Here is a 21,197-nt window from a genome sequence, read left to right as displayed (position 1 = left end):
CAAATAGTAATTGGTCAATAAATGTTAGCCTTAGTAATTATTATATATCTGTATATATTTTAAAATGGTTTCACTTTTCCCTCTGCCCTTAACAAGTGACTGCATTTTAAATTGACAGTAAAGTTATGAAATGGGAAAGTTCAGGATGTCTGGGGAAATGGCCAGTCGTGGTTGGCCAGAGTCTGGGATGTGTGTGGAGAAGTTTTGAAATAAAAGAGATAAATCTGGAAGGGTCAACTAAAGTAAGGCTTAAAGAGTTGTAAGTGACAAACTACAGATTCTATATTTAAATCAACAGATGTGGTCAGGTAGTGAAGGATGGTGTTCTGTTTAAAAGGGAGTTCTGGAGCCAAACTGCCTGTTTACTACTGCATGATATTGGGCAAATTATATAATTTCTCTCTTCCTTAGTTTCTTCATTTGTATAATATTACCAACATTACAGGCTTATGATGAGCATTATGAGATAGGACATGTTCATTAGGTAGCTGAGAGCCTGGGAAAACACTAAATGGTTATCATTACTATTATTTGAAGAGAACAGAGTAGTTGATTTGCAAGTAGCAGAAACAAAAGACAACACTTTCAGTGTTATTAAAATAACTATAAATAGCTAAACTGGGCATGGTGATACATTTTAGTAAGACAGCCATAAAATGTGATATTTATAACCTCCTCTCTAATCCCTAAACATTTGGTTTTTCTCCAAGAGTTTCCTCACCGTTATTTATTTAGTCAACTTCTAGCTGGAGGTAGCTTGAAGAATTTCTATGCAGAGTGGCCTGTGCAGATACAACTTACATATACTGGCATGCCACTGGCACTTGTGGTCTGTGATATATCAATACAGCATGAGTAAATCTATTCCTAAAACGTTGAAGGTACATGAGTTTTTGTACATCGAATAATTTAAGCAAAAAATGAGGTCTTTCTTTAGAAAAATGCTGCCATTAATTTATTTTCAAAATATAAAAGAGACCACCACCCCATCTGTCATCCTTTTAAATCCAAGTATTCATTTATTTGGATGAGCAAAGGCTGTATAAACAATATCTATTGAATAGCACTGTGGAGAGGCCTACCAAAAGCCAAATCCGAGTAAACCTTGATTTTTTTTTCCTTTTCTTCCTTTTCATTATTAATTTCTGCCTGTCATTATTAATTTTCAGTGTGTCACTTTTCTCTATGTACAAACTTTGGACAGGTGTCCTTAATGCTTTCCATGAAAACTGCAAGTAAGTCAATACTAAATAGGAATGTCACTTCCTTAGAAAAAGTCAATGAGCCAAAGTATTCACCTTTGATGAGTATGGGTGAGGCTGACAGTGGCATCTACAGCCTCCCAGGCGAGTTTTTCTCTCAGTGGGGTTCAACCAGATGACAAAGAATCAGTCCATTGAATTCTTCGGATTTCAGGGCAATGAGGAGGCTCATGTCAAAAAACCTTAATAGACGATTTTGCTGGAAAAGACGTGCAACTGGATCATGCTACATTAGGCAAGTCTCGGGGAGAGGATGTGTCCGTTTCATCCGTCTCCACCCCTGACTCAGGGATTAGAGCACAGCGAGCACAGCCTAGCAGTTTCTTTTTTCTCACCTTGTTGTGTATTGTTTTTCTCCTCCCCACCCCCATCTTTTCCTTCCTCACTATGAGTGGATGTCTCTAATATTAGGAATTTCTTTGGTCAATAACCAATAGGGACTCAGTAGGTCATTCAAGCCACACCTGCCATTTCTAGTTCTCTTCATAAACAGGGTAAAGTGTTATCATATAGATGCCTCCTTTTGGGAAGTGATCCCCAGCCACATCCAGGATATTCTATGCTTGAAGATGTATGGTCATCTTGCCATGTGCCACACTGAACTCCTTTTCGGTGTCATCTTGAACCCTAAGCCCGCATGTTTTTTCGTCTCGTCCCATCACTTACAAGTAGATCCATATCTACCAGTATCACATGTTTCTACAGTATACCATTATATATTACAGATAGATATCCTATGTATCACCCCTCTTCTAGGCACACAGTATTGGAATCTTGGTATCAGTAAGCATTTTTTTAAAATCATGATAATCCTCAAACATCTATGAAAATAGTGAGAGTTTTGTAATGAACCCCAAGGGGACTATGATACTTCATGTGTTCTTGTGTCTTTGTAAAGTCCAGAACTGTGACTAGCACAAAGCAGGTCTTTTATACAAGTTTGCTCATCAAGCTCATTGCCTATTTATTAAATGTATTACCATCTTCAAAAACAGGGAACAACTTTGTATAATTTCATTCCATGGACCCCTCCCCCATTTGTTGTTGTTGTTGTTCAGAAATGAACTTGTTACAGACCTGTAGCTATAGAAAATAATAGAATCAGATTTTTGGGTTTTTTTGGTTTTTTAGAGAGGACCGCTTGGGCATCTTTCTCTCATTTTCTAAAGATGTTCTGCCTGTCGACAGGAGAGGGATTTATAGCAGAATTTTTCTTCTACTAAAAACAAAGTGTCTTTTATTACAAATTGAGATAGCAGCTATTTGAAGGTACTTGACCCTGAGAGATTAAATGCCTCTAAGGGGGTGGGAATACGTGCACCAAGACCAAATTCAATGCTAATGAAATCTGGAAGTTTGTTTCATAGTGGGAAATTTACAAAACAGTTTTTTCATATAAAAGTTCCTGTTGTTGTTTTTTCCCCCCAGGGATTAAAAAAAAGGAGGTTTGTTGTCTGTGTGTTTTTACTAAATCACTCATCACATTGATTTCCATGTTGGACTTGAGGAAGAAGTAGGCAGCTGATTATGGGCATCGCTAGGGTAACAACCTGTTGTCTACTGACTGGTGTATCTGAGGCCCGTGCACGTCTCCGAAGAAAACCAATCTGGTTGGCAAATGCATATTCCAACATGCATTATATTCACTTTCCTTGAGATGGAGAGTAAGCTGGCAAGCCAACCAGAATACCTTCTTCCTTCTGTTTGAATGTATTAACTCTCACCCCAATTACTTTCTGATAATTGAGTGAAGAGGCCAGCTCGCCTTTGACTTTGGAAAAAATGTAGTTCCTGGAGCTCAAAGTGATTTCAATTCTAAAATCATTTCGTTTTGCTTCAGACAACTCATGGGCATATAGAACTACCAACATTCAGCAAAGAGGAAACCAGTCATAGGATTTTGAGCAAATGAAAACTTTAGAGAATGTCTCACTCTCATACAGATGATAAAATGGAGATTTGGAGAAATTAAGGGACTTGGTGAGGGCATCCAGATACTTATTGGCAGAATTAGATCTCTAAGAGCGGGTTCCTGGATCAGACACAATCATGCTGGGAGATATTAATACTGTAAATGCCAGGCCCATATTGTATCCATTTTTTTGTTCCCAGAAATTGTACTGGGATGCTTTCAAGCCTCCATTGGATAAAATATGATTATGGCCAATATATTGCTATTATCTGGGTTTGAATCCAGGCATTTCAGATCTAGATTTTCTTTTCTTAAATTCTAACTCTATTGATCAGAAATTGCCTATGGGAATAGGTAGCAGCATCATTTGGACAAAAAAAAAATGTACAATGATGGTTCTTTGCAGGGATACAAACATCATATTCTACATTCTATTCCTATTATTTGGAGTCTAAAACCAAAGAAACTCTTCAATTATTCTGAACACTGTGACTTTAGCCAAAAAAAAAATGACTTCAGTGGGCCTTTTTTTTTTTCCTTCTCACTTGAAAACAAAACAAAACAAATAAATCAAGGAGATTGCAAAGTCTGGTCCTGAAAGAACAACTGTCAGAACATCTGTTTGGGGTAAATCTGTTTGGGGTTCTGCAAACAGAATCATCCCTAGGTTAGCTTATTATTAACAGAGAATAAATTTACATCCACAAGTTCATTATTTCCTGTGCTGCATTAGGGAGGACAAGATCAGGGAAGATGAGCAGCTGAGACACCCAGAAAGTCCCCCAGGAGTCTTTTAATAGTGAGAGTCTGTCTGCCTGAGTTCCCCTGAGGCTGGGTGGAGAGGAGTGCCTTTTTAACAACACTACCAAAGTAACAGGAAGTCCTAAAAGGTCGAGTGATCATAAGTGGCAGTTTTGGGGCCATTCATCATGTTGCTAGAGGAAATTCCTTGTTTACTAGAAATTTTAGGACTTTAATACTATTGCATGTGACTAAAATGAGCCATCAGTGAGATTATATATTTAGTAAAGTAGAAGTTCAGGTGGTAAGTGTGATCAGGATCTTCCATACAGAGCCTGAAGAAGTGTTTACTTCTGATATCTTAAAATCTTCCAGCTATTTAATAATCTTTTTGAGTGGGGAGTAGTGAGAAATCAAAACATGCAAGGTGAATAGTAGAGCGAAAATTTTGCCTTTTGTAAAGTAATATGTAAGTCGTAATTACTAAGATATATTTTGTGTCTCATTTATCAGTCTACCTTATATTTGAGTTATTTGTACATATATCTGGATCCTTACCAAAATCTAAGTTAGAGGGTGATCCTTACCAAAATCTAAGTTAGAGGGTAGGGCTGTGTGTAGAATTTACCCTGATGTTCCCCAAAGCACAATATTGAACAACTGAATTCAAGGAATTGTTTACTTTCTAAAATGCTCCTGCCACTACCCACAATAGAGCCACAATTTCATAGAACTGTAAGATAAATGTTCATGAATTGTGAGGCTAATTGCTTTTCAGGTGCAAGGTAGGACCTATTCACTTGAGGACCCCTAAAGCTAGTGAACTCTAGCACCAACATGTTTGTTTCAAGTTTGCAAATCCTAAAATAATTTCAAACAACCATTTCTTTTCTTTTTACCCCATGGAATATTCAGCAGAGGTTTAAGCATAGTTTTTTGTTAGACTCTTGGGAGTTAGCTTGTTACGATGAGTTGTTGTGCTGTTTGGGACCCACTTCACCTGGATGATACAGCATCGTATATCAGACCCACCAAGCTAAAGGGAGCTGTAAGACCTAGATTGCATGAAGCTTCTTAGATAATCTATAACCATATTTTCCCCTTGACTATGTGTATATCCCTCTTAATTCATAGAGTTATACTCCCATGTTTCAATTTCACCAACATTTATACTAAGACTATCCACTTATGCATCAGACATATATAGAATATTTTCTATGTGAAAGAAGACACAGTTCTACATCCTAGGAATGCTAAAATTTGCAAGATCAAAACATAGCAGCCAATGATATGGGAAGAACTACTCTATGAAGACAAAGTCCTACATACATCAAACCTTCAGTAAGTACCTGTACACTGTAGTTCCTGCCTTCAAAAACAAAACAAAACAAAACAAAACAAAACAAAACAAAACAAAACAAAAACCAAACATGTATCATGGTTTGATCTTAAGTATTTATCATGTTATTTAAGTTTTAGTCACTAGAAAAATACGTAATGAACATTCTAAATATACTCTAAAATACATGTATAAAAGCTGCTAATAGGCCTGTGCACAAGGACTTTTCATTCAGCTGAAGAGAAAATTACATAGTATGGTTAAGTGTATAACTTATGAGTCATGTGATTAAGACAATAAATAACATGAGAGATAATACAGGGTTGTATACAGTTGCCATGAAATTAAAATAGACCTTAAATGCAATGTGCATAAATTTCATAGGAGAAAGCAATCACAGTTGCTAAAAGTCCTTGTGTCCTTCATCCACTGACACAGAGACTTCAATTCAAAAGGAGCGAAATTAGAAAATGATTCCTGTTTCTTGAGCACTTATTACTTTCAGGCTTTCTATTGCTATATGCCTCTTTACACCTGATCTCATTTGCCTTGCATGACTACATGAATTCAGTGCTCTTATATCCATCTGAGAGATGAGGAAACAGAAATAAGATTTAGTCATTTACCTACAGAGACATGACACTAAATAAGTGGTTAAGCTGGACTCAAATCCAAGTCTCTCTCTCAAAGCTCTGCTGTTTTACCATGCCACAGTCCTACCTGAAAACTTTTGGTGAGCCTCGGAAGCAGGTACTAGGCTTATCATTATGAGGCTAGTTAATGGGTTAGCAGGTTAGACATGAACACAGATACTGCCTGATGAGTGTCAAAGTGAGAGGCTGTTCTAAACAAATGGTATATTTTATTTCATTTTCTATAGTCCCTGCAGGATTTTGATGCCATTTCTAAATGTGGGGGATTCTGAGACAACTTACAGAAACAGTAGCTGGGCACAAAGATGTGTCCATGTGTAGACCTTGTAACTAGCCCTCTCGATATACCCCAAGCTTACCTGTCTGCGCTGTGCTCTGATAAGTGACTGAAAATTGGGTATTCCCATTTGTTTGGATTCATCCTTTAAAGAATGCCTTCCTTTGCAGAGAAGGATGTGTTTTCTTAGCATATATACCGTAACATGCTTTACACTCAGTGGATGCTCAACAAATATTTGATGTGGGCTGAGGAGGTGATGGTGATGACACCCTGAGTTACTTTCTTTTAAGTCAAGATAATTGAGCTCTTTGCCAATCAAACAGAACAAATTAGGTGTCCTGTCAAAAGGTAGAGAAAATCCTGTAGTCATCAAAAAGTTACTCATTTTAAAATACCAAACATTCTCTTTACAGTATTTTAGTGTTTGTTTTGGATGCCTTACCCACAGGAATTTAGTAGTTCAATTGTTCTATCATGTCATAATGTTCAATACTATGTTGTCAAGGTGATGAATTGGAGGGTGGGACAGGTTTTTACAAATCAGTTCCTAGGGACTTTGCATTCCATCTTTCCAGCCAGCATAAAGTGATGGGCATCTGTTAAGACAACTAGTTGAAAAGCTGAGAAAACTTTGGTACACGAAACAGAAATATGATCTAGAGTACCCAGTAGATTGGCCCCACTCCATTCACACAGTCCATGTATGAGGAGACAAGAAGAGATCCCGAACACTGAGGTTGGGTGTGGGTAACCTCTCCTGTGGCTCCATGCACAGTATTCACATAACTAGAATCGTGGATATGGTCTAGGATGCACCCAGTAATGAGTTGGTGGGTGATCACTGACAACATGTAGTCCTTGACCTGGAAAGAACTCAGCTACATATGGCTTCTGAGCAGCAAGAAGGGGACTGGCTATCTTCTGAGGAAGAAGAGATTTCAAATGTGAAGGAGTTAAAGAGAATCTCAAAAAGATATGATGAACAGAAAAAGAATATCAATATCTGCAGTCTTCTCAAGGGGCAGTTCCAAGGAAAAGCATCTTGTCTTGAACCCATTGTCTGACCCTTGAAGGGTCAAGGAACTTGGTTCTCTTTCAGGAAAAGCGAGGTGCAGTAAGGCATATCCTTCCTATTCCTGAAAGCAAGTAATTAAATTACTTAATGCCTACCTCTCTCCCAAAGAAAACACAATTATAAGGTCAAGAAAAATGTAAAGAAAGCTATATGGTCATTTGGGCACATTCAAAAGTATATAATTGGTGTAGCATGCTGGAAAAGGTGGTTGCCTGTTTCTTTTTATTTTTTTTTAAGCGTGGCTTTTGCCTTGACAGTTTTACAATTAATGTCTTATCTTTGACTCTGTATTTGCCTTGCTGAAAGAGATCATTATCCTAAGAAAATGTTCTATTGGAATTATTTCCTAAGTAACTATTAATACCATTCTTATAAATGGATATAATTAACTCATAGACTGGCAGCTTTCTTTGAAATTCTCTCTTTTCTCCTTCCTGAGCTTATTTTAATCTCTGACTGTAACTTGTAAACATCTGTCTAGAATTGATGAAATGACCTCATTTGGGTCTCAATCAGCTCAGCAGCAGAGACGGTCATGCTTAGGAACTGAATGCCACTAATGTAGGGTAAGAATGAAAAACACTAAATAAAGTGTTATAGAGGGAAAACCTCACAAGCAAATCTGCCTAAAAATTCCCTTTACACAAAGTTGGGATTTTAGGAGGGAAATGTTAAAGGAAATAATTACTAGAATAATAACTTATACATGTGATTAAAGCACTCAATGTACTGAAAGTAAGGTGTTTTCTTAGAAGATTGATTTGAAAAATAATGTGCCAGAGGCTCTCCTTAAGTGTCCTGAAGCCTGCCTACTCCTGTCTGCTTCTAGAAAAGGGTAGAGTTTGACCCAGCATGTTACCTCACTCTCTGTACCTCTCTACAGAAGTTCTTTCATCCAGAGATTTCAAAGTGTCTTTACAAATGTAAATTAAGAAGCCTCATCTCTTCTCTCCTCTCCATAGAGATGGTTCATTTAAGTAACACAGAAACTTACCAAAATGGCTTACTCAAGGTCACCTGAGAAGTCCTTTGTGTAATCTGGAAATGGATATTCAAAGCATAAAAATACTTTGCAGCCTCATTGCAAATCCAGACTATTGTATCCCGTGGCAACTACCACTGGAGGGGTGAATAATTTTTAATTTTTACAATAAGGCTCTTACCACTTGGTCTTTTCTCAACCTTAGCAATTTTCTACAAACCTGGAAACCCAGACTTCAGTCCTTCTCTTTCCTGTTTTATCTGTTCCCAAAGCTGAATGAGGACAGAACATTTTTTTAACGATTTTTATGAATCATTTTGATTAAATAAGTACTTGGCAATATTTTCTTTTTTCTCCCAAACGCTTCTATTTATCCAATCAAATGTTTGTTGATCACTAATTTTGTTGCCTCTCGCTGTCCTGGACACAGGGGACACTACAGTCATGCTCTTCCCTACATGGGAAAGACAGACAATAAGCAAGAAACAGATATACCATGGTCAGTGCTATGAAGATGATGAACACGATGAGCCAGGTGAGGCGGATGGGAGTAGTGGACTAGGGAAGGGCCCTCTAGCAGGTGACATTCGAGCTGAGACCTGGAGCATGAGATAAATCAGAGTCTTAGAGTACTGGAGGAAGAGTTCTCCAGGCAGAAGGAAAGCAAAAATACAGACAAGAGCTCCAGGGAAAGAACCTGGCATATTGGAAGATGACCAAAGCTTAGCGCGCTAAAGTGAATAACAAGAGGTGTGTGGCTTCAGAGGAACGGCAGAGCCTGTGGACCCTGGCAAGGAGTGTGGATTTTATTCTCACAACAGTGATCAACCCATGACAGGTTTGAAGCAGATTAGCAACATGATCTATGTTTTAAAACTAGTAAATTGTGGAGATTATCTTTCCTCTGAAATGTTTTTATCTATCTCTACACATTACAGGATTCACCAACCAAAGCTGGACTGGACCTGTTGAACTGGAATCTATGGTCACCTTGATAATCATTGTAATGAATTATGGGCAGGCTTTCTCATGCTTTCTAACCAATGAAGAAATAATGTGAAGAAGAACTGTGTGTTCTTCCTTCATCCTTACTGCACCAAGTTTCCCAAACATTCATGGACACAAAGTAAAACAAAGACCCACCTGTTTCTGTAGAGCTGATTCAACAGTTCCTACATTATGGGTTAGCTGGTCTTGCCCTTTTCACTGAGGAATATGCAGTGTTCCTTTATCTCATCTGCTCTCCCTCCTGTGATTCCTGCAGCACAAGGCACAGACCTATGCATGATCTTTGTCACTTGTATTGTCACTAAATGCTTCCCTTGCCCTGATCTTTTGTTTGTGAGCTCTTTGAGGGATGGAAACTATTTTACTCACCTTTGTACTTCTAGTCATTATCACAGAGCCAGGTCCAGGATAGGTGCTCAAAAAAGGATAGGCAGATGAATGATCAACCTGGTGAGAATATAATGGATTATCCCAAATTAGGACACATTTGAGTGTAAAAGGGAATGGGATGAATGATTATGCTGGGACAACAGTTTGAAGTTGGACTGGAGCTGTTGACCTGTTGAATTAGAATCTCTGGCTTCAGAGGTCACTATGAAAATCATTGTAATGATTTATGGGCAAAAGTATGAATTCTAGAGGTGTTTTGCAAGGTACTAGTACTCCACTTGCCCTGGCCAGTTTAGACCAATGGTTCTCAAAGCTTGTGAGACATAATAGTATAGGAAATGTTTGTAGGTGGCAACGACATCAAGATTAAATAATATAGATTTACACTTTCATAACATAATTTCATGTTCAATTCTATGTTAGCATTTCTAATTATTACAAAGATAATCTCTCATTTTTTGGTAGGTTAAACCTACTCAAGCCTGTTAATCTTACTTTTTTAATGAAAAGTGAACAAACCTTAGGATCAGAGCTTTTAAGCAGGAGATGGTATTTGTTTGGAATTTAATACTATCACATTAATTATACTTATTTTGTGCTTTCATTTCCTTCAAGGCAAATAATGATCATTTTCCAGGTAGGATTAGAATATGAAATTTCATTTTTCAATGAATACTTTGAAGTAAAAAATATAAGATTTAAATATATATGGCAAAGGTCATACACAGATTTTGGTAAAAACCATCGAGTTGATGTAACAAATGACTAACATTTGGGAAACTGGATCAGAGCAATGATTCCCAGCCTTGTTTCTGTGGCTATCTCAAAGGTGCACATTTACTGAAAAATATTCACATGAAATTAATTTAAGTTAATGTAATTTAGGAAAATAAATATGTATGCATACATATATTTTATTTAGTTTTACAGTATTTTCCTCATTATAAAGATTATGCATGTTTATTATGGAAACATGATCCTGGAAAAGACGTAATGGTGTAAAGATATAAAATACAGAATACCACACTTCAGGGAAAAACACGTTTAATATGTGAGTTGTTGCCTTTTTATTATTTTTTTTTTGGTACTTTGGAAACTGAATTAATGATTCTGAATTTCAAAATGTTAATATGTATGTAAATCTGAATGTTCATAAAATAAATGAAAGGGTTATGGTTTTATTTATTAAAAACAATTAACAATAGAATGACTTTAAGTATCAAACCTTCCCTTGTGTACTTAAAAGTTTAATTTACTCAAAAATTATATACATGTAATATTGAGCACCATACTTTTCAAGCAATTTAACACGTATGTTTAATACATAAAATTTCATACAATTTCAATCAATTATAATGAGATGAGTGAAGCTTCCTTTTGGAAATCGTGCACTTAAACCTCTGCTTTTCTTACTTGCCAGAGACATATATATTTCAGTTCTTTGCAAACTTACTTTCCTTCTAGGGAAGAATAAAACTATGAGAGATTGAGCTGTGTTCTAATGTTCAGTGAGAGGCAGTGACTTTGGTCCTATTGCCATACCAAGCCAACAGGTGTAGGAAAATAATTATCCACTTATTAGAATGGTACAGGTGTTGGAAATGTCTATTTACATTTTGTTCCCCAAAGAAGAACATTAGCGTGATGTAACATTATTTCCTTAATCACAAGCAAGCAACATGGTTAAACCACGGTAGCAACCAGCAACAATAATAACTACTCCACACCAATATAATAACCTGCTGTTCCACTGAGAGTTTCATTTTCCTCTCCCTCACTAAGGATTTCTCTATTTAGAAGGAGAATGACAACTCCCTCACTCGATTTTGATGTTATAAAGTGAGAGAGGCTGGATTATAGGATCTTGTTATAGTACTTTGTCAGGAAACATGATGAAGCTAAGAGGACAACCCATCATCTTGAAATAAACCCCAGTTCATTCCACCTGGCTCCACTCAAATACTAACAATTCTAAGGACTGTAGTTCCAGGAAGACTAGGAATCCATGAGGTTGGCTGTATCTTCTGTGCTTGAAACACTGCTCAGTTCCTAGAAGACTCTTAAATAATGAATGAACAAGTCATCATTAAAATAGCTTTTATTTCTAAATACCCAAGATTAATAGGTGCTACGATTTACTATACCAACTCCAATTCTCACAACAGCTAAACCTGTCATTAATATTATCTGCATTGTCTCATTGAGGAAACAGGCCCAGAAATGTCAAGTAATCTGCCAAGTTCACACAGTGAAGGGATTAGGATTCAAAGCTAAATATGTCTGATGCCAATGCTCCAGTTTTCTTTTTCCCCCTACAGAATGGAAAGAGTTATATGGCCTCAAAATGGGCTTCATATATGAAGAAGGAAAACCCCAGCGGTGCAGATTTGAAATCTTTTGTGTGATCTAGTAACATTACTCAAAACAAAAAAAACAAAACAAAACAAAACAAAAAAACAAAAAGGGGATCCATGTTTGTTTCTGGGATTGTGAAAGAGATTTTCCCAATGGCTTTCCTCTGAAAGGTTGGGAAGAACCTTTAGTGAGTGACAGATATTAACACTTTTAGGTTGTTTAAAAAACAACCACCAAATGTGTTTTTACGTATACACACATGCACACACACACATATATATGGAGCAATGGAACATATATGTGGAACATACATGTGTGCGTGTGTGTGAGTCAATTGTGAGTCAATCTTTCATCACTGCCTAAATTCTCTTCAGCAACCTGGCAGCTGGGGGCACTAAAGGGCTCAGAGGGGCATCTTGACTTGATACTTCCTTCCCATCCTGTCCCTTATTTGGCAGCTGGGCCACCTTTTGAGGTGATTGGGCAGCCATAGCCAAAGAGAGCCCAGAATCCCTGCAGAAGGTAGCAGAGGGCGGCACCGAAACAGCCCCCCAGGAGATAAGGACATCAAAAAGATTTGTTCACCAGAGTTTACAGTTTCCTGCAGCTTTATAAATAATTCACTCGTGTAATGTTTTTTCAAGAACTGCACAACTGCCTCAAAAGCCTGAGAATCTAATGGACTTAAAAAGAATTCCTAATAGAAAAACATCAAGGCTTTGACTGGATACCTTTCTCCAACCTCAGGCCAGTTTTTTTTTTTTTCTTTTTTTTCCTTCTTGGGAAAAAATCTGTCACACACAAATGAGTTTGTTGTAATTGCCCACCTAGTGTGTAAAATTTCAGCTTCACTGTCCTGCTTAGCAGGCAGCATACACAAAGTACATGAACCCAGCCAAGCTCTCATGATTTCTGTTTGTTGTTGTTGTTTTTTAACATCAGCCATTGGACATTGTGCTCATCTTCAGGAAGAAGTCATTAAATCAATTCTTTATTTAACCTCTTTGCGGACTTATATTCTCTGTCCTATGACAAAGATATTTTAGTTCATCTGCTCCTTAGTAAGTATGAATTTCCTTCATAGTGTTTTAATTCACTGATTTGCATTTCTTGACATACAGACCTTACATGTACTAATAGTTAAATCTATTTCTCTGGTCACAAGGTGGAATAGGCAGGAAAATGTGGATGATTCATGAAACTCCATCGCCATGCTCAGGGAGAGATTCTAAGTTATTTGCCAAAGATGGTGAATCCTTAGAGAAGATGGACAGGATTGATTTAGTGGTATAAAGGTGTGGGCTTTGGATCAGATGACCTAGTTTGAATCTAAGCTACACCACATGTGAACGGTGTGACATTGAGCACCTTCTTTAACCCTCTGTGTCTCAGCTTTCTTGTTTATTAACTGTAGATAGTAGTTGTTCTCACCTAAGAAGGTTACTATGAGGATTGAGCAAATGACTAAACGGAAGGCACACAGGGCAGGGCTGGAGCACAGGAAGCACTTTACAAAGCTAGCTGCTCAAAGTCATTCTGTCTTAGCACACTTTCTGTGTGAAGCTCTTCTACCTGACATGCAGCAAATATTAACTGAATAAGCGCACATGTGCTTCCTGAAGTTGCGACCCTGAAGCTGTGGACATATCGGCCCCTTTGTTTTTCACTCTGCTTTCCATCAGCAGGTTAAATTTAATGGATTGGTGCTGTCCTTTTTATCCTACATTTCCCATACAAGATCCCGACAGAGGATGCACAGGATCAGTGCACGAGGCAAAACAAAGAGGCAGTTTATCAAATTAGGTGCCATTCTTTTCCTCCAGTGACAAATCTAGAGTGATCAATTTGAGCTGATAGGAATTTGAGTTTTTACTTTGGTGCTGCTCAACAGATAATCACTTTGAATTGTTAAAAGATAAACTGAGGCCCATTAAAATATTTAAGAGTGTTTTTGAGCAAAAATGGATTCAAATCAGGCAGCATGCAATCGAGCAGATAGAGAGGAGCTCCACAAAATGAAAGACTTTTATAGGCAGAAGGGAGAGCAGGAACAAGGAAGTTATACCAGGCAAAAAAGCAGGTTGGTAATTGCAAGGTTACTCTTCTTTAGGGAATGGTAGCAGTCTACCAGGCAGATGACCGAACTACTACTGATCAGGCAATTCTTGATTGACTGGTTAAGGATTCCATTTCTCGGAAAGCCAAAATTGTAATTAAGTCTCAGTTTTGTGGTATGGGACTTAGTACAGGTCACTACATTTTGGCCAGGCCTGTTGCCTTGTTTATGACAATCCCCCCCCCCTTTTTTTAATCAAACTCTCAGCCTACCTGAGAGATGTCTTCAAAATTTAAGGCATAGTGCCACTCTCAGCTAAACTCTGGGGTTCTCACAGCTTTTGCGGAATCTCTATATGATATTCACAGGCCACAACTTCAGGTTCACATTCTTTTTTTTAATTAAGTTTTTAATTTTAATTCAAAAATTGTTAACATACAGTGTTATATTAGTTTTAGGCATACAATATAGTGATTCAACAATTCCATACATTACTCAGTGCTCATCATGGTAAGTGGACTCTTAATCCCCCATCACCTATTTCACCCATCCCCCCATTCACCTGCCTTCTGGTCACTATCAGTTTGTTCTCTACAGTTAAGGGTCTGTTTCTTGGTTTGTCTCTATTTTTTTCCTTTGCTCATTTGTAGGTTCACATTCTTTAAGTTGGTCATTCTCTTTGTTCCTTTTCCAACATTCTCTTCATCAGGAGATCGTTTGCTTTGTGGGAGATGGCTGTGAACATGCATTTTGGGAGAATTCAGTGCACCAGGAAGACTGCTATGATTATTATAAGCAGGATAACTTCAAATGTTTGGAGTGCACTTTGGAGCCTTGGTCTCCAAGACCCAAACCAATGAGAATCAAATAAGTCAAAGAAAGGCCCCGTTGAAGGCATCACTTCCATAAGCCAACTGGCTTATGATCTCATGTTGCTGCATCTCAAATTCCCCAGAAATGTTAATCCAAGTGTAGCAGTTGGTGTTGGCGATGGCACAAACCCCCTTGCTCAGCTAAAATATAATCAACGGCTATCCCATTATAAAGAAAAAGTATGGTCAGAAACTCTAGGGATTTTGTTGGGCAGCAATTCCTTTGCCAACAGGTTCAGGATGGGCTCAAGAATTAAGGAGCATTGTCTTCCTGTGCATTAAGAAAGAAGAAAAGCAAGTAGCAAAAAGGCAAAAGAATAAAGGTTTCATACTGGGGATGAACATTTTGATCCACGATCTTGGGAAAGCTGCCTACCTCAAGATGCATTCTGCTTCTGGGGAGAAACCTCCCTAGTCAATTTTAATTTTAGATTTCCAGCTGGTGTACAGTTCCAAGAGTCCGAAAGAGCCCTTTTTAATTGGGAGATATGAACCTGAAGATCAAGTCCCTGAAGTTTGGCTGCTGTCTGGGTAGTGCGAAGGACCTGGTATCATTCCTTCCAAGGACATTGAACGGCAATCTTTCTTCTTAGTAATTCCAAATCAGAAGGGTGGGAGTGAATTGGCAACATAAGTTTGGAGAGTCATGACCAGATATTTGAGGAAACTTGAGGAATTCAGTATCCAGTCCTGTTTACAGGTATGTAACAAACCTCAAAGACAATTAGCAGGATTAGAATTTAAATACAGACAAAGGTACAGATATAATTTTTCTCTCTACAATCAATTCCATTTTCCCAAAGAGGATCAGAGTAAAGCTAATTTGTTTGCATTAAACGTGGCCTGATGTTATTTACGTAAGTGCAGCAAGAATAGTAATTGTTCATATAGCCTCCTTTTAAGTCTGCCTTGCTGGAGCTTTTCATAAGGAATCTCATCAGATTGAACTCTTTAAAGCCTCTCAAGCCTAGGAAACCAAGCCAAGGACTAGCCATCAGACTTGCCATCAGACTTCACCTGCAATACCTATAGATTTGGGTAAATTCTTCCCTTATTGAGATTCCACAAATATTTTTAAGTTTCCTGGGCCTGCCAGGAAGTGTCCTTCTCTACTTACCTGGTAAGGCTGCTGGGAACCCTTGTAAGCAAGGTATCAGGTAGTTTTTCCAAGGGGCTTTATTGGCTCCATAACGTCAACCTTAGTTCCTTAAAGCTGTGTGGTCATATCTGAGTCTCTGTACATTCTTAAATGGCATTCCAGCCAAGGCCTTGGCAATATAACCAGTGTTTCCAATTGTGTCCTGTTACAAGGAAAACGGATTCTTATTGAATTCATGCAAATAACTAACTATATTCCCATGAAAAGAATACTTAAGCGTTTCTGAATTCTGGAGGGATCAGATAGGAAGAAAAAGTAAATGTCTCATCTTTGTTTACAAAGGTATACTTTACCAAATTGCTGCTGGTCATAGGTAGCTTAAGAGAAAAGGTTTCCTTAAATTTGGAAAAACAAAAAATTAAGGAACTGGCAATGTTTCAAACAAAAAGTTATAAAAATTATAATTAACTTCATTAGTTCATTCAGTCCCATGTAATTATTTCTAAGCAGATTTCTAAGCAATAATTACATATTGATTAGAAGTCTTAACCCTTAGGATTCTTAATTCTTTGTGAAAACTAAGAAGTTAGCAGTTTTGGACTGTTACAGTAGCATTCTGTGAACTGGAACATTTATAAGTACATTGCATAATTTCTAGAAGTATATTCTTCTTCATAGTACATTTTCCAGTGTGACACAAAACACGTTTACTAATAGACCCAAGTATCTTTAGTTCCTCCTAAAGTAGAAGCCAGGGGTAGATAAACCGGCATTCAATAGATAATGTTTCAGTATTTTGTTTTATTTGGAAATGATCTAGATATTTAATGAATAACCATCATTTATCTCAGTATAACTAAGGTTTCAAGTTACCAAAAGGATTTCAGAAACTATTTTTAAGAAGACATACCATAAAGTATAATTAGTGTAGAAATTTCATTTATAAACTTTTATTTTACTTACATCTATTTATTATTAACAATTATATTTAGATTAGTCATGAAAATTTCACGAGGCTTAAACAACTAACCATCATCTTAAGTTCTCTTTCTTGCTGACAAATTATGTAACAGAGATAACATAAGCTTATTTGACTTTTAGTAAATCTAGGTAGAAGTATTATATTTAATGCTGATAACTCTAAAAACATCTTTTTAAATTAAACCAGCAAACTTTAGCTTTTTTTTAAAAAAAAAGATTTTATTTATTTGAGAGAGAGAGAGAGAGCGCGCGCGCGCATGCACACAGTGGGGGACCAGGGGGAGAGGGAGAAGCCAAGCCGATTACCCACTGAGCAGGGAAGCCCCACGCCGGCTCCATCCCAGGACTCCTAGATCATGATCTGAACCAAAAGCAGACGCTTAACCAACTGAGCCACCCAGGCACCCCTTAAACTAGCTTTTTATTTACTGAAGATTACCCTGCTACAGAGACTGACCCATTCATCCAACTCCCAACTTCTCTTCAGTTTGCTTCTTTATAACAGGGAGAAGAGCTTCAACTGAGATGGAAATCAAAGATTCCTATGTTCTAGGTTTAGAGCTGTGTTTCTTTGCAGTGTTCAATTAGTTCTTTCACAATGGCTTCAAAACGCTTTGCTTTCCCTCTGGATACAGTTTGATTATAGCTTAAGGGAGAAGACCTAAAAAAAAGTTCCTATCAGGCGCTGAATATCAGCTTCCAATTTATCCAACTTCTGACCATAGAACTATTTTTTAAAAATCCTTTTGAATATGTTGTTAGGGTTCAGCTGGCCCAAATAGTAAATATTCCCGGCACTATTGAGCAACTCCATGGTTAGAAGAGGCATCCCCAGAGTCCAAAAGATAGTATCCTCCCAAAGATCCAGAGCCACTCCCCAAATAACCAAAATAAAGACTTAAACAATTCCTCTAAGGAGTGGCAACAGTTGATAGGACCCTACCCACAAATGGAGTGTAACCCACAATTTTGTCCAGCCGTACTTGGAGGGCCCCAACCTGGTGACTGCCAACTTAAGTTCTTAGGACAAAATGAGACACACAAGAAGGCAGAAGATGTCCCTTTGAGAGAGAGGATCAACAACCAGTGCGTACTCAAAAGCGAATTCACAAGTCACAATTCCAAGATCTTAGTATTACAATTTTTTTTTTTTTTTTTTTTTTTTTTTTGCCTGTCAATCTGGATTTGGAAAGGAAGGGACAAAGGGAAATTTTACCTTCCTCTATGGACCAGGAGCCATAGATAGAGACAGAAGAGCCTCCTTTGGTAAGAATTCTTACCCTTTGTCGGCTTTGGCCAGTTTTCCCAGGATCCCTCGTGCAGACTCCGGAGGGAGCGCGATGCCCCAGCGTTCTGGTCCTGGTCACCAGATACTAGATGAGGAAAAATAATTTCCCCTCCAGCCTCAATGGCGAGTGCTTGGCTGAGACGCCCTTTTCTGTAGGGCACCTCATAAACGGGTAAGCTTACCTAGGATGGAAGTTTACTGGGGCCACTGTAACTCAAGATTATCTTCGGTGACGTTCACCTGCTCCTTCAGCTTCCAAGCAAAGTTCTCACCGCAGGCCTCGCACGGGACCCACTCCGGCCTGGAACCAGCGGGTTTTGAAAGCGGACACAGTCCAACCCTGAACTCAATCCGGGTTCCAAGCCGGACCCAGTCCCACGCCGAACGGAGTCCCCTTTCCAAGTCGAACCCAGTCCTTCCCTGGACCCAGTTCAGTTTCTAAGTCGGACCCGGTCTGACGTGGGACCCAGTCCGGTTTCTAAGCCGGAACCAGTGTGAGCCCGAACTTCGTCCGGTTTCGAAGTCGGACCCGGTCTGACGTGGGACCCAGTCCGGTTTCTAAGCCGGAACCAGTGTGAGCCCGAACTTCGTCCGGTTTCGAAGTCGGACCCGGTCTGACGTGGGACCCAGTCCGGTTTCTAAGCCGGAACCAGTGTGAGCCCGAACTTCGTCCGGTTTCGAAGTCGGACCCAGTCTGACGTGGGACCCTGTCCGGTTTTCAGTCAGACCCAGTCCGGCTGCGGCCAGCTTCTGGATGCAGTTGGGACAAATGGATGCTCCAGTAAAGCTGAGAGCTCCTAAGGTAAAAGCTGCAGAGCGGGGATCCCACAGGGATGTACCACGACCTCTGGAGGCGGCGAGAGGCGGCGAGCGGCGGCGAGCTCGAGGGGCTCAGCAGGTACCTGCGCCTGGTTGTTCGTCGCTCCTGAGTTCCTTGGGTCCCCCTTCTGTCTCCAGAACCGTGAAAAGATAAACTTGAGGGGTATTACAGTTTCAAGAGTTGCTGTAGACAAAAACGAATTCCAGTCGCGCAACCTCCAATCTAGCAGATAGGAGCTCCCAGGAGCTGCACAACGTGAGAGACGTTTACAGCCCGAAGGGAGCGGGAACAAAGACGTTACTTCACTAGACAAAAAAGCAGGTTGGTTACTGCAGGGTCACTTTCCTTTAGGGGATGGCAGAGGTCTATCAGGCAGATGACCTAACTGTGCTGACCAGGGGATTCCTGACGGGCTGACTTAAGATTCCATTTCTGGGAGCGCGGACCGTGTACTTAAGCCTTGGTTTGGTGGTGTGGGGCTTAAGCCTTAATGACCCAATTTTGGGTCTGTTGTCTTTTTTTTTTTTTTTTTAAACAATACTACAAAAGCATCATTTGCAAAATAAACTTATCTGGAGGCTTCCAAAAGCAATTTCCTTCAATAAAAGGAGGCATTAGTTATTTTAAACCACATGGGCATTTTTAGGAAAAAATGTTAAGATTTTCAAGAGCTAGAAATTTTGAATTTTTTTCTCCTCCCTTTTTTCTCTTCCTCCTCTTTTCACTTCCTTTTCTTCTCTTTCTTCCCCTCCTCCACTCTCCTTCTGTTCCTCCTTCAGTACAGCTCAGTATGTGGGATTTGTGGTCAGAAGTCTTCAGTGAGCCAAGGTGTATAGGAATAAGGTAGTTAGGTTTACCATGGAAGGCGCAAGTAATAGTTGGAAAAGTAGGTAGAGGCTAGATTCAAGAAGGCTTGAAATGCCATGCTAATGCATAGAAACCGAGAGTCACTAAGGATGAAGAAGCAGAGGGATTGAGATGTCTAATATTTTTTATTATACTGTACATGAGGTGATAGATAGCCTAATCAGCGTTTCTCCAGAATCCACAAAAACTGAAGTGTCCCTTCAGGGTCATGGTTACTCCTGTGAAAATATTAAGTGGGAAGAGTGGGCAGAAACATTCTTTATATGTTGTTGAGACTCCACCTGTCTCTGAACTGAGCCTTCAAACTTAAGCAGAGAAGAAACGGTGGAGTGGGGCACCTGCAAGGGACAGCAAAGAAAATTCTACCTTCCTATTTCCTCCTTCAGATGATCCTCCTTTCTTATAACTAATCCACCCCAACTCACTTCTGCTCGGATTTCTGTACTGAAAAGTATCAGTTTTACCTTTAAGGCCTTCAGGATCAGAAGGTTTCCTTTTTCTTTTGGACTTTCTGTTTTACAAGGAACTTTTAATGAAGTCCAACAAAGCCATGGTGCTTCTGAAAGCTAGCTCTGTTTAAATTGTACCCAGAATTATAATTTCTTTAACGGTGGCCATTCCTCTGGTAGTGTGTATCACACTGAAAGAAAGATATTTTGAAATTCTTTAACAGCGTATTAAAATGCAAATCGGTCTTCCTATTAAAGATTTCTGGAAGTTCTCTGACAACACATTTAAATGCAAATTGCTGAAGTGTAGATGCTAAAATTAAAATTGGGAAACAGAATATACCTCCATGGAGGGGCTGGTGCTCTTAACAGCAGAGAGGAAAGCCGAGTTCTAGGCCCTCTGCATTGTAATCACACAGTCAGTGACCGAATCTGGACAATTCCAGAGGAAAACAATCCCATCTCCCAGTTGCTCCTCCTCCTCCATTTAATTCTGCAAAATGGATCTGAACAGAGTGGGCTCATGGCAACCTGATACAGTGCAGATTCTTTCCTCCTCTCAAGTCATGCTGTCTGGATGGACAGGGGCAGGCAAAGCTCCTAACCCACTGGTATTATTTACTATGTGACTCTGCCATGCCCTATTTACAGCTCTTCTGAGATTTCTCCCCTTTCTCCTGCTCTTCCTAGGATTGGATCATTCTAGGAGGCAGATCCCCATGGCAACGATACAAGCCAGTGCTTTTCCAATTCTGCTTTTGTGACACT

At 39.0% G+C, this 21,197-nt stretch overlaps 1 protein-coding gene and 1 long non-coding RNA gene across 19 annotated transcripts in view; one reads left to right on the top strand and one right to left on the bottom strand.

Moving 5' to 3' along the window:
• Positions 1-19,458, bottom strand: part of LOC148110098 (uncharacterized) — a 51,115-nt gene extending 31,657 nt beyond the window's left edge. For 5 of the 18 annotated variants that reach the window (XR_015724534.1, XR_015724539.1, XR_015724537.1 and 2 more), the window contains exons 1-4: positions 18,476-18,942; positions 16,043-16,226; positions 9,622-9,699; positions 9,388-9,502 (exon numbers count right to left, since the gene is read on the bottom strand). This is a non-coding gene — a long non-coding RNA (uncharacterized LOC148110098). The other 13 variants (XR_015724544.1, XR_015724536.1, XR_015724543.1 and 10 more) reach the window with 8 other exon arrangements.
• KCTD16 (potassium channel tetramerization domain containing 16) overlaps positions 1-21,197 on the top strand; it is a 268,317-nt gene that overhangs the window by 54,871 nt on the left and 192,249 nt on the right. The gene's annotated exons all lie outside the window — the stretch shown is intronic.

This window comes from Ursus americanus, chromosome 5, assembly GCF_024610735.1.
Source record: "Ursus americanus isolate L20-20 chromosome 5, mUrsAme1.1.p, whole genome shotgun sequence".
NCBI lineage: Eukaryota > Metazoa > Chordata > Mammalia > Carnivora > Ursidae > Ursus > Ursus americanus.
This window is presented reverse-complemented; position numbering and strand designations above follow the sequence as displayed.